This window comes from Cherax quadricarinatus, chromosome 100, assembly GCF_038502225.1.
Source record: "Cherax quadricarinatus isolate ZL_2023a chromosome 100, ASM3850222v1, whole genome shotgun sequence".
Lineage (NCBI taxonomy): Eukaryota > Metazoa > Arthropoda > Malacostraca > Decapoda > Parastacidae > Cherax > Cherax quadricarinatus.
In genome coordinates this window covers 242,007-255,374 of record NC_091391.1, presented here as the reverse complement: position 1 = coordinate 255,374, position 13,368 = coordinate 242,007, and the positions used below count along the sequence as shown (strand labels likewise).

Genomic DNA, 13,368 nt, shown 5'->3' with positions numbered 1-13,368 from the left:
TATGTAATTTAGCGACCAGGATGACCCAGAGTTACTTAATTCCATTGTTCCTGTGTTACTGTTCCTGGCTAGTTACTTGCTTACCGTTTCTCCTTAAGTTTAGTTAGGTACATGTACACATAATTATACAGTGTAATTATGTACATGAAGACATACGTATAATTATCATATATAATTACCTAGGATAAGAGTGACCTATATCCATTAAGTTCCTTGAGATTTACATCAATGTTGGACACAACACAGTTTGCAACAGGGTCATCATTGCAAGACTTGATTGCCCAGGAGGAATGATAAACAAGAAATAATTGAGATAAATTGTATATGTGGCAGTATATTGATGTTAAAACTAGAGAGTAAACGTTGTGAGGCGCGGCCGGTCAGGTTTAGTCTGTGTCTGGCCTTACATGGTGACTCTACGTGGTTTATTCTCTCGGTTTTTTGAGTTTATTTTAGAGTGTTGTTGGTGTTGTGTTGGTGTGTTGGTGAAGGATGTTGAGGGGAGGTTATTGTTGGGGGTTTTGTGAGTGAAGGTGGAGGCTGAAGTGGAGGTTTGAGGTTGTAATGTCAGGGTGAAGGGTTAGTGCTGCTGCTGCTGCTGCTGCTGCTGTCTACTGTCTGTTGCTGCTGTCTACTATCTGCTGCTCCTGTCTACTGTTTGCTGCTGTCTACTGGTTGCTACTGCTGTCTGCTGCTGCTGCTGTCTGCTGCTGCACACACAGCTGCTGGCAATCAGCTGTTCCTCGGGTAAGTCAGGGTATATGTTCAACTTGATTGTTTCCATAATACTAACATCCTCGTAGTTAAACTCTTGTTTCTTGGTCCTATTAACCAAATATAGGCCTATTTTTTGCCCTATCAACTTCATGTGACATCATTTACGTCGTAAACATGTCTCTTCCAAGTCTTTATATCCACTAAGGTTATCAGTTTAAACTCTTTCAACCTCTACTCGTATTGCTTGAAATATTCTTATTGCAAATCTGATTATTCTGCTTGACCAGGTGGTGTTGCACACTGCAGCTTGACCAGGTGGTGTTGCACACTGCAGCTTGACCAGGTGGTGTTGCACACTGCAGCTTGACCAGGTGGTGTTGCACACTGCAGCTTGACCAGGTGGTGTTGGACACTGCAGCTTGACCAGGTGGTGTTGGACACTGCAGCTTGACCAGGTGGTGTTGGACACTGCAGCTTGACCAGGTGGTGTTGCACACTGCAGCTTGACCAGGTGATGTTGCACACTGCAGCTTGACCAGGTGGTGTTGCACACTGCAGCTTGACCAGGTGATGTTGCACACTGCAGCTTGACCAGGTGGTGTTGCACACTGCAGCTTGACCAGGTGATGTTGCACACTGCAGCTTGACCAGGTGGTGTTGCACACTGCGGCTTGACCAGGTGGTGTTGCACACTGCAGCTTGACCAGGTGGTGTTGGACACTGCAGCTTGACCAGGTGGTGTTGGACACTGCAGCTTGACCAGGTGGTGTTGGACACTGCAGCTTGACCAGGTGCACTGCAGCTTGACCAGGTGGTGTTGCACACTGCAGCTTGACCAGGTGATGTTGCACACTGCAGCTTGACCAGGTGGTGTTGCACACTGCAGCTTGACCAGGTGATGTTGCACACTGCAGCTTGACCAGGTGGTGTTGCACACTGCAGCTTGACCAGGTGATGTTGCACACTGCAGCTTGACCAGGTGGTGTTGGACACTGCAGCTTGACCAGGTGGTGTTGCACACTGCAGCTTGACCAGGTGGTGTTGCACACTGCAGCTTGACCAGGTGGTGTTGCACACTGCAGCTTGACCAGGTGATGTTGCACACTGCAGCTTGACCAGGTGGTGTTGGACACTGCAGCTTGACCAGGTGGTGTTGCACACTGCAGCTTGACCAGGTGATGTTGCACACTGCAGCTTGACCAGGTGGTGTTGCACACTGCAGCTTGACCAGGTGATGTTGCACACTGCAGCTTGACCAGGTGGTGTTGCACACTGCAGCTTGACCAGGTGATGTTGCACACTGCAGCTTGACCAGGTGGTGTTGGACACTGCAGCTTGACCAGGTGGTGTTGCACACTGCAGCTTGACCAGGTGTTGTTGCACACTGCAGCTTGACCAGGTGGTGTTGCACACTGCAGCTTGACCAGGTGGTGTTGCACACTGCAGCTTGACCAGGTGGTGTTGCACACTGCAGCTTGACCAGGTGATGTTGCACACTGCAGCTTGACCAGGTGGTGTTGCACACTGCAGCTTGACCAGGTGGTGTTGGACACTGCAGCTTGACCAGGTGGTGTTGCACACTGCAGCTTGACCAGGTGATGTTGCACACTGCAGCTTGACCAGGTGGTGTTGCACACTGCAGCTTGACCAGGTGGTGTTGCACACTGCAGCTTGACCAGGTGATGTTGCACACTGCAGCTTGACCAGGTGGTGTTGCACACTGCAGCTTGACCAGGTGATGTTGCACACTGCAGCTTGACCAGGTGGTGTTGCACACTGCATCTTGGCCAGGTGGTGTTGCACACTGCAGCTTGACCAGGTGATGTTGCACACTGCAGCTTGACCAGGTAATATTGCACACTGCAGCTTGACCAGGTGGTGTTGCACACTGCAGCTTGACCAGGTGATATTGCACACTGCAGCTTGACCAGGTGGTGTTGGACACTGCAGCTTGACCAGGTGGTGTTGCACACTGCAGCTTGACCAGGTGATATTGCACACTGCAGCTTGACCAGGTGTTGTTGCACACTGCAGCTTGACCAGGTGTTGTTGCACACTGCAGCTTGACCAGGTGTTAAACCTTATCAAGTTACACATCTACCTGAGCCAAGTGTATATATGTGTATATATGTGTATATATGTTTATATATGTGTATATATGTGTATATATGCAGTAAGATCACAGAAAACAAGTGATAATCAGTTCCTTGATAATGTGAGAAATCACGAAAGCTCTTGCAACTTCGCTATTCCTTCACGATAGTTATTTGGAAATGTATATAATATATATATATATATATATATATATATATATATATATATATATATATATATATATATATATATATATATATATATAAACTCCACACTATATATATGTACTCTGTAGTCTTCATACCCATGGTATGGGTGCTAGACCCAGTATCAGGGGCACATAATGGGTCCAGGAACTAGGCTTCAACATTACATAGGTGGTAATGTACAATTTACAAGATTTATTTAATTGAGACCAATATTAATGCGCCATAACTTGACACACAATAAATACTGTGAGAGTTTCTGAAGGTCTGTGAGATATTTCTTAGGTCATAGGTTGACCAGGCAAGCACCAGACGAGCCTGGACCATGGCCGGGCTCAGAGAGTAGATTAACTCTGGAAACTCTTCAAAGGTAAGGGCAGGATATTACAGTTGTTGTGGTAGACTTTTATAGTAGCTTATGTGAATGTTAGTCCAGACAGTAGTGATATACGTAGCCTAGCCTAGTCCAGACAGTAGTGATATACGTAGCCTAGCCTAGTCCAGACAGTAGTGATATACGTAGCCTAGCCTAGTCCAGACAGTAGTGATATACGTAGCCTAGCCTAGTTCAGACAGTAGTGATATACGTAGCCTAGCCTAGTCCAGACAGTAGTGATATACGTAGCCTAGCCTAGTCCAGACAGTAGTGATATACGTAGCCTAGCCTAGTCCAGACATTTGTGATATACGTAGCCTAGCCTAGTTCAGACAGTAGTGATATACGTAGCCTAGCCTAGTCCAGACAGTAGTGATATACGTAACCTAGCCTAGTCCAGACAGTAGTGATATACGTAGCCTAGCCTAGTCCAGACAGTAGTGATATACGTAGCCTAGCCTAGTACAGACAGTAGTGATATACGTAGCCTAGCCTAGTCCAGACAGTTGATATACGTAGCCTAGCCTAGTTCAGACAGTAGTGATATACGTAGCCTAGCCTAGTCCAGACAGTAGTGATATACGTAGCCTAGCCTAGTCCAGACAGTAGTGATATACGTAGCCTAGCCTAGTCCAGACAGTTGTGATATACGTAGCCTAGCCTAGTTCAGACAGTAGTGATATACGTAGCCTAGCCTAGTCCAGACAGTAGTGATATACGTAGCCTAGTCTAGTCCAGACAGTAGTGATATACGTAGCCTAGCCTAGTCCAGACAGTAGTGATATACGTAGCCTAGCCTAGTCCAGACACTAGTGATATACTTAGCCTAGCCTAGTCCAGACAGTAGTGATATACGTAGCCTAGCCTAGTCCAGACAGTAGTGATATACGTAGCCTAGCCTAGTCCAGACAGTAGTGATATACGTAGCCTAGCCTAGTCCAGACAGTAGTGATGTACGTTGCCTAGCCTAGTCCAGACAGTAGTGATATACGTAGCCTAGCCTAGTCCAGACAGTAGTGATATACGTAGCCTAGCCTAGTCCAGACAGTAGTGATATACGTAGCCTAGCCTAGTCCAGACAGTAGTGATATACGTAGCCTAGCCTAGTCCAGACAGTAGTGATATACGTAGCCTAGCCTAGTCCAGACAGTAGTGATGTACGTTGCCTAGCCTAGTCCAGACAGTAGTGATATACGTAGCCTAGCCTAGTCCAGACAGTAGTGATGTACGTTGCCTAGCCTAGTCCAGACAGTAGTGATATACGTAGCCTAGCCTAGTCCAGACAGTAGTGATGTACGTTGCCTAGTCATTCTGGATTCACTGATTACAGAATTGGTGAAAAGAAAAGAAATCTACCAGAATCTCAATGCCAAGTTTGAATTTCTGTTCAAAATTACTACTATGCCAGATGCAGAATTGAGAGAAGCTGCATTAAAGTTGCAACAACACCTTTCAGCAGATGTTCAGGACACATTTGTTGAAGAAATAGTTCATTTTTCTGGGTATATGAATCAGATTAAAGCTCCACCTGAAAAATGTGCGCCCTCAGCTGCTTTGAAACATTTAAGAAATGCAGGTATCTCAGAAACCTTCCCTAATGTTGACATAGTGTATCAGAAACCTTCCCTAATGTTGACACAGTGTATCAGAAACCTTCCCTAATGTTGACATAGTGTATCAGAAACCTTCCATAATGTTGACATAGTGTATCAGAAACCTTCCCTAATGTTGACATAGTGTATCAGAAACCTTCCCTAATGTTGACATAGTGTATCAGAAACCTTCCCTAATGTTGACATAGTGTATCAGAAACCTTCCCTAATGTTGACATAGTGTATCAGAAACCTCCCCTAATGTTGACATAGTGTATCAGAAACCTTCCCTAATGTTGACATAGTGTATCAGAAACCTTCCCTAATGTTGACATAGTGTATCAGAAACCTTCCATAATGTTGACATAGTGTATCAGAAACCTTCCCTAATGTTGACATAGTGTATCAGAAACCTTCCATAATGTTGACACAGTGTATCAGAAACCTTCCCTAATGTTGACATAGTGTATCAGAAACCTTCCCTAATGTTGACATAGTGTATCAGAAACCTCCCCTAATGTTGACATAGTGTATCAGAAACCTTCTCTAATGTTGACATAGTGTATCAGAAACCTTCCCTAATGTTGACATAGTGTATCAGAAACCTTCCATAATGTTGACATAGTGTATGGCCTTTACCTAACACTTCCAGCTACTAACTGTGAAGGAGTTGTTAGTTTAATATGTTTATTATGCACCCCATACCCTGGACAAATTATGTACCTTTGTAATCTTTTGACTACCACCCACAGGATGGGTATGGGGTGCATAATAAACATACTAAACTTTAACTACTAATGTTGACATAGTGTATCGCCTTTACCTAACACTTCCAGCTACTAACTGTGAAGGAGAACGTTCATTTTCTGTTTTGAAAAGAGTCAAAAACCAGCTTCGTTCAACACTGAGCCAAGACAAATTGTGTAACCTAGCCTTGTTGACCATTGAGTCTGATCTAACAAGAAATATTGATTTTCAGAATATAATTGATGATTTTGCCAATATGAAATCCAGAAAAAAGTTTATTTAAGAAGTGCCTGTGAATATAAACAATTCTTTACTTTCTTGAGTTTATATGATTTGATAGTCTTATGCATGATGCAATGATAACAATAATGGTCAGTGATTTATAAAGGGAATAATAGTGCTGTAGTGGTTATGCTGAATATAATAGGTACATGATGTCACTACTTTAATAGCATAATCTAGTAATACTATGCTGTCTTGAGTTTATTCTGTTTAAAATGTATGATTTAACAAGATAATTATAATGGCTGTTGGTAAATGGTTTTGGTTGTCTTGATGTACTTTCCCTATTAAATTTAATCTAAATAGCCAGAATGTATTTAATTAGACCTTAAACAGGCTCACACAACCCCCCCACCCCCCCCCCCACCCCCAAGCTGGAAGGGGTCGCTTCGCTTACCCGTAACTCAAAGGGGCCCCGCCAATCTGAATAGTCTAGGGCCCGGAGACTTCTTAATCTGGCCCTGTATACGTAGCCTAGCCTAGTCCAGACAGTAGTGATATACGTAGCCTAGCCTAGTCCAGACAGTAGTGATATACGTAGCCTAGCCTAGTCCAGACAGTAGTGATATACGTAGCCTAGCCTAGTCCAGACAGTAGTGATATACGTAGCCTAGCCTAGTCCAGACAGTAGTGATATACGTAGCCTAGCCTAGTCCAGACAGTAGTGATATACGTAGCCTAGCCTAGTCCAGACAGTCGTGATATACGTAGCCTAGCCTAGTCCAGACAGTAGTGATAAACGTAGCCTAGCCTAGTCCAGACAGTAGTGATATACGTAGTCTATAAGCCGGACAGTAGTGACATACGTAGCCTAGTCAGGACAGTAGCCTAGCCTAAGCCGGACAGTAGTGACATATGTAGCCTAGGCTAGGTAGGCCAACAGTGATAAGTGTTGATCTTTTCTGATGTATCATATGTATGAGGCGGCTCCTGCATGATACACGGATGATACATGACCTTAGATTCAAGTTAGTGTCAGCACCTGCCTGGTGTTGAGGCAGTGTCAGCACCTGCCTGGTGTTGAGGCAGTGCCAGCACCTGCCTGGTGTTGAGGCAGTGCCAGCACCTGCCTGGTGTTGAGGCAGTGTCAGCACCTGCCTGGTGTTGAGGCAGTGTCAGCACCTGCCTGGTGTTGAGGCAGTGCCAGCACCTGCCTGGTGTTGAGGCAGTGTCAGCACCTGCCTGGTGTTGAGGCAGTGCCAGCACCTGCCTGGTGTTGAGGCAGTGTCAGCACCTGCCTGGTGTTGAGGCAGTGTCAGCACCTGCCTGGTGTTGAGGCAGTGCCAGCACTTGCCTGGTGTTGAGGCAGTGCCAGCACCTGCCTGGTTTTGAGGCAGTGTCAGCACCTGCCTGGTGTTGAGGCAGTGTCAGCACCTGCCTGGTGTTGAGGCAGTGTCAGCACCTGCCTGCTGGTGTTGAGGCAGTGTCAGCACCTGCCTGGTGTTGAGGCAGTGTCAGCACCTGCCTGGTGTTGAGGCAGTGTCAGCACCTGCCTGGTGTTGAGGCAGTGTCAGCACCTGCCTGCTGGTGTTGAGGCAGTGTCAGCACCTGCCTAGTGTTGAGGCAGTGTCAGCACCTGCCTGGTGTTGAGGCAGTGTCAGCACCTGCCTGGTGTTGAGGCAGTGCCAGCACCTGCCTGGTGTTGAGGCAGTGCCAGCACCTGCCTGGTGTTGAGGCAGTGCCAGCACCTGCCTGGTGTTGAGGCAGTGCCAGCACCTGCCTGGTGTTGAGGCAGTGCCAGCACCTGCCTGGTGTTGAGGCAGTGCCAGCACCTGCCTGGTGTTGAGGCAGTGCCAGCACCTGCCTGGTGTCGAGGCAGTGCCAGCACCTGCCTGGTGTCGAGGCAGTGCCAGCACCTGCCTGGTGTCGAGACAGTGTCAGCACCTGCCTGGTGTCGAGACAGTGTCAGCACCTGCCTGGTGTTGAGACAGTGCCAGCACCTGCTAATATCTGCAAGTAACAAGACAGAACACCTCTGGAGAGCGTGTAACTGACAGCTTCCTGCTTCTATAACCTCTGCTCACCCACGCCTTACTCCTCCCCCCCCCCCTCCCTCACTCACACACTTGATTCATCTATAAAAACCTGCATTTGTGGTCACTGGGTACATAAGGAGCACTACAGCAGGCCTACTGGCCCATGCTAGGCAATTAAGGAACACTACAGCAGGTCTACTGGCCCATGCTAGGCAATTAAGGAACACTACAGCAGGCCTACTGGCCCATGCTAGGCAGGTACCGTACAAACCTTCCAGGTGATGCAATACTTTACATAATCTTCTGGGGTATAGAAATACAGTAGGTGGATGTATCTTGTAAGTGCAGTATAATACAGTAGGTGGATGTATCTTGTAAGTGCAGTATAATACAGTAGGTGGATGTATCTTGTAAGTGCAGTATAATACAGTAGGTGGATGTATCTTGTAAGTGCAGTATAATACAGTACGTGGATGTATCTTGTAAGTGCAGTATAATACAGTAGGTGGATGTATCTTGTAAGTGCAGTATAATACAGTACGTGGATGTATCTTGTAAGTGCAGTATAATACAGTAGGTGGATGTATCTTGTAAGTGCAGTATAATACAGTAGGTGGATGTATCTTGTAAGTGCAGTATAATACAGTACGTGGATGTATCTTGTAAGTGCAGTATAATACAGTAGGTGGATGTATCTTGTAAGTGCAGTATAATACAGTACGTGGATGTATCTTGTAAGTGCAGTATGACAGTGTTTACGACACTGGCCACTTACCTTCAACATTACTTTGTAATGCATCCAAGTCATGGCATCCTTGTCATGGCATCCTTGTCATGGCATCCTTGTCATGCCATCCTTGTCATGCCATCCTTGTCATGCCATCCTTGTCATGGCATCCTTGTCATGGCATCCAAGCCGTGGCATCCTTGAGTTGTGTCTAAATGTCTTCAATTCCCCCCTCCTTCCCGGTGCTGTATGACTCCTACGGTTTTAGCGTTTCACATGAATGTAATACAAATAGGTAATCATTCACACACACACACACACACACACACACACACACACACACACACACATATTCTCTGGTAGAGGCGTGTACTGGTTGTCTGATAGACGTGTACTGTTAGGCTGGTAGAGGCGTGTACTGGTTGTCTGATAGACGTGTACTGTTAGGCTGGTAGAGGCGTGTACTGGTTGTCTGATAGACGTGTACTGTTAGGCTGGTAGAGATGTGTACTGGTTGTCTGATAGACGTGCGTGTACTGGTTGTCTGATAGACGTGTACTGTTAGGCTGGTAGAGGCGTGTACTGGTTGTCTGATAGACGTGTACTGTTAGGCTGGTAGAGGCGTGTACTGGTTGTCTGATAGACGTGTACTGTTAGGCTGGTAGAGGCGTGTACTGGTTGTCTGATAGACGTGTACTGTTAGGCTGGTAGAGGCGTGTACTGGTTGTCTGATAGACGTGTACTGTTAGGCTGGTAGAGGTGTGTACTGGTTGTCTGATAGACGTGTACTGTTAGGCTGGTAGAGGCGTGTACTGGTTGTCTGATAGACGTGTACTGTTAGGCTGGTAGAGATGTGTACTGGTTGTCTGATAGACGTGTACTGTTAGGCTGGTAGAGGCGTGTACTGGTTGTCTGATAGACGTGTACTGTTAGGCTGGTAGAGATGTGTACTGGTTGTCTGATAGACGTGTACTGTTAGGCTGGTAGAGGCGTGTACTGGTTGTCTGATAGACGTGTACTGTTAGGCTGGTAGAGATGTGTACTGGTTGTCTGATAGACGTGTACTGTTAGGCTGGTAGAGATGTGTACTGGTTGTCTGATAGACGTGTACTGTTAGGCTGGTAGAGATGTGTACTGGTTGTCTGATAGACGTGTACTGTTAGGCTGGTAGAGATGTGTACTGGTTGTCTGATAGACGTGTACTGTTAGGCTGGTAGAGATGTGTACTGGTACACTGGTGAAGGGGTTGAACCCAGAGTAGGTCAGGCGGTATGTACCTTAAAAGTCTACAATCACTATTGTGGTGGAGGTGGTAGGTGGCAGTGGTGGTAGGTGGCAGTGGTGGTAGGCGGCAGTGGTGGTAGGTGGCAGTGGTGGTAGGTGGTAGGTGGCAGTGGTGGTAGGTGGCAGTGGTGGTAGGCGGCAGTGGTGGTAGGTGGCAGTGGTGGTAGGCGGCAGTGGTGGTAGGCGGCAGTGGTGGTAGGTGGTAGTGGTGGTAGGTGGCAGTGGTGGTAAGTGGTGGTAGTGGTAGTAGGTGGCAGTGGTGGTAGGTGGCAGTGGTGGTAGGTGGCAGTGGTGGGGCTTACATGGTAGGTGGACAGGCGAGTCACTCAGGTAAGGCTGTTATATGTTCGTATTTGCTTGTTTATCTGGAGTTTATCTGGAGAGAGTTCCGGGGGTCAACGCCCCCGCGGCCCGGTCTGTGACCAGGCCTCCTTAGGTCAGTGTCCCAGGATGCGACCCACACCAGTCGACTAACACCCAGGTACCCATTTTACTGATGGGGAACATAGACAACAGGTGGAAAGAAACACGTCCAATGTTTCTACTCTGGCTGGGAATCGAACCCAGGCCCTCACCGTGTGAAGCGAGAGCGTTAACCACCAGGCCACCAGAGCCACACAGCCTTGGGCAGTTACAGCGGCTGTGTAGTACAGCCTTGGGCAGTTATAGCAGCTGTGTAGTACAGCCTTGGGCAGTTATAGCGGCTGTGTAGTATAGCCTTGGGCAGTTATAGCGGCTGTGTAGTACAGCCTTGGACAGTTATAGCAGCTGTGTAGTACAGCCTTCGGCAGTTATAGCAGCTGTGTAGTACAGCCTTGGGCAGTTATAGCGGCTGTGTAGTACAGCCTTGGGCAGTTATAGCGGCTGTGTAGTACAGCCTTGGACAGTTATAGCGGCTGTGTAGTATAGCCTTGGGCAGTTATAGCAGCTGTGTAGTACAGCCTTGGGCAGTTATAGCGGCTGTGTAGTACAGCCTTGGGCAGTTATAGCGGCTGTGTAGTACAGCCTTGGGCAGTTATAGCAGCTGTGTAGTACAGCCTTGGGCAGTTATAGCAGCTGTGTAGTACAGCCTTGGGCAGTTATAGCAGCTGTGTAGTACAGCCTTGGGCAGTTATAGCGGCTGTGTAGTACAGCCTTGGGCAGTTATAGCGGCTGTGTAGCAAGATTGTTAAGGATGTTTGGCAGCCAATATACACAGCAACCATCCAGTCATCCAGGATCCATCCAGTCATCCAGGATCCATCCAGTCATCCAGGATCCACCCAGTCATTCATCCAGTCATCCATCCAGGATCCATCCAGTCATCCAGACGTATCTCAGTGGTTGTAAAAGCACCAAGACAACCTTCCAGTGCAGTCTTCCAGACGTATCTCAGTGGTTAAAAAAAAAGCACCAAGGCAGCCTTCCAGCGCAGTCTTCCAGCGGTATCTCAGTGGTTATAAAAACACCAAGACAACCTTCCAGTGCAGTCTTCCAGACGTATCTCAGTGGTTATAAAAGCACCAAGACAACCTTCCAGTGCAGTCTTCCAGACGTATCTCAGTGGTTATAAAAGCACCAAGACAACCTTCCAGTGCAGTCTTCCAGACGTATCTCAGTGGTTATGAAAACACCAAGACAACCTTCCAGTGCAGTCTTCCAGACGTATCTCAGTGGTTATAAAAGCACCAAGACAACCTTCCAGTGCAGTCTTCCAGACGTATCTCAGTGGTTATAAAAGCACCAAGACAACCTTCCAGTGCAGTCTTCCAGACGTATCTCAGTGGTTATAAAAACACCAAGACAACCTTCCAGTGCAGTCTTCCAGACGTATCTCAGTGGTTATAAAAGCACCAAGACAACCTTCCAGTGCAGTCTTCCAGACGTATCTCAGTGGTTATAAAAGCACCAAGACAACCTTCCAGTGCAGTCTTCCAGAGATATCTCAGTGATTGTAAAAGCACCGAGACAACCTTCCAGTGCAGTCTTCCAGAGATATCTCAGTGATTGTAAAAGCACCAAGAGAACCTTCCAGTGCAGTCTTCCAGAGGTATCTCAGTGGTTGTAAAAGCACCAAGACAACCTTCCAGTGCAGTCTTCCAGAGGTATCTCAGTGGTTATAAAAGCACCAAGACAACCTTCCAGTGCAGTCTTCCAGAGGTATCTCAGTGGTTATAAAAGCACCAAGACAACCTTCCAGTGCCACATTATCTACTGTCTTCCACTTGTTTACAGTACTTATGCTGTCTGTGTTGTTAAGGTGTTGAGGGTCCATTTATCCAGTAATAACCCGCACATATAATGAACTCACGACGTTTAGGTCTAATGTACACCATTAGCTAGTTACGTCTAGGTAATGGTTTAAGTAGGACCGAAATGTCGTTATAAATTTGATTGTATTTGTTAGTTGTTCATTGTTCCAGTCTTGGTATTGTTCCTTTGTTCTTCTCTTATGTCTTCTTTGGTATCTTAGTTGTTTGTTCTTGTTCATCTTCCTTGTTTGTTCTTGTTCATCTTCCTTATTCTTGTTCATCTTCCTTGTTTGTTCTTGTTCATCTTCCTTATTCTTGTTCATCTTCATTGTTTGTTCTTGTTCATCTTCCTTGTTCTTGTTCATCTTCCTTGTTTGTTCTTGTTCATCTTCCTTGTTCTTGTTCATCTTCCTTGTTTGTTCTTGTTCATCTTCCTTGTTTGTTCTTGTTCATCTTCCTTGTTTGTTCTTGTTCATCTTCCTTGTTCTTGTTCATCTTCCTTGTTTGTTCTTGTTCATCTTCCTTGTTTGTTCTTGTTCATCTTCCTTGTTTGTTCTTGTTCATCTTCCTTGTTCTTGTTCATCTTCCTTGTTTGTTCTTGTTCATCTTCCTTGTTTGTTCTTGTTCATCTTCCTTGTTCTTGTTCATCTTCCTTGTTTGTTCTTGTTCATCTTCCTTGTTTGTTCTTGTTCATCTTCCTTGTTTGTTCTTGTTCATCTTCCTTGTTCTTGTTCATCTTCCTTGTTCTTGTTCATCTTCCTTGTTTGTTCTTGTTCATCTTCCTTGTTTGTTCTTGTTCATCTTCCTTGTTTGTTCTTGTTCATCTTGTTCTTGTTCATCTTCCTTGTTCTTGTTCATCTTCCTTGTTCTTGTTCATCTTCCTTGTTTGTTCTTGTTCATCTTCCTTGTTCTTGTTCATCTTCCTTGTTTGTTCTTGTTCATCTTCCTTGTTTGTTCTTGTTCATCTTCCTTGTTCTTGTTCATCTTCCTTGTTCTTGTTCATCTTCCTTGTTCTTGTTCATCTTCCTTGTTTGTTCTTGTTCATCTTCCTTGTTCTTGTTCATCTTCCTTGTTCTTGTTCATCTTCCTTGTTCTTGTTCATCTTCCTTGTTTGTTCTTGTTCATCTTCCTTGTTC

At 46.1% G+C, this 13,368-nt stretch overlaps 1 protein-coding gene across 4 annotated transcripts in view; it reads left to right on the top strand.

Annotated features, from left to right (window-relative positions):
• Positions 1 to 13,368, top strand: part of LOC128704652 (protein FAM110A) — a 131,478-nt gene that overhangs the window by 41,378 nt on the left and 76,732 nt on the right. For 2 of the 4 annotated variants that reach the window (XM_070079531.1, XM_070079530.1), the window contains exon 1: positions 379 to 747. The exons of the other annotated variants lie outside the window; for them this stretch is intronic. The gene's annotated coding sequence lies outside the window, so the exon portion shown is untranslated. Of the gene's footprint in view, positions 1 to 378; positions 748 to 13,368 lie in introns of those variants that run through there. 4 annotated transcript variants of the gene reach the window in all.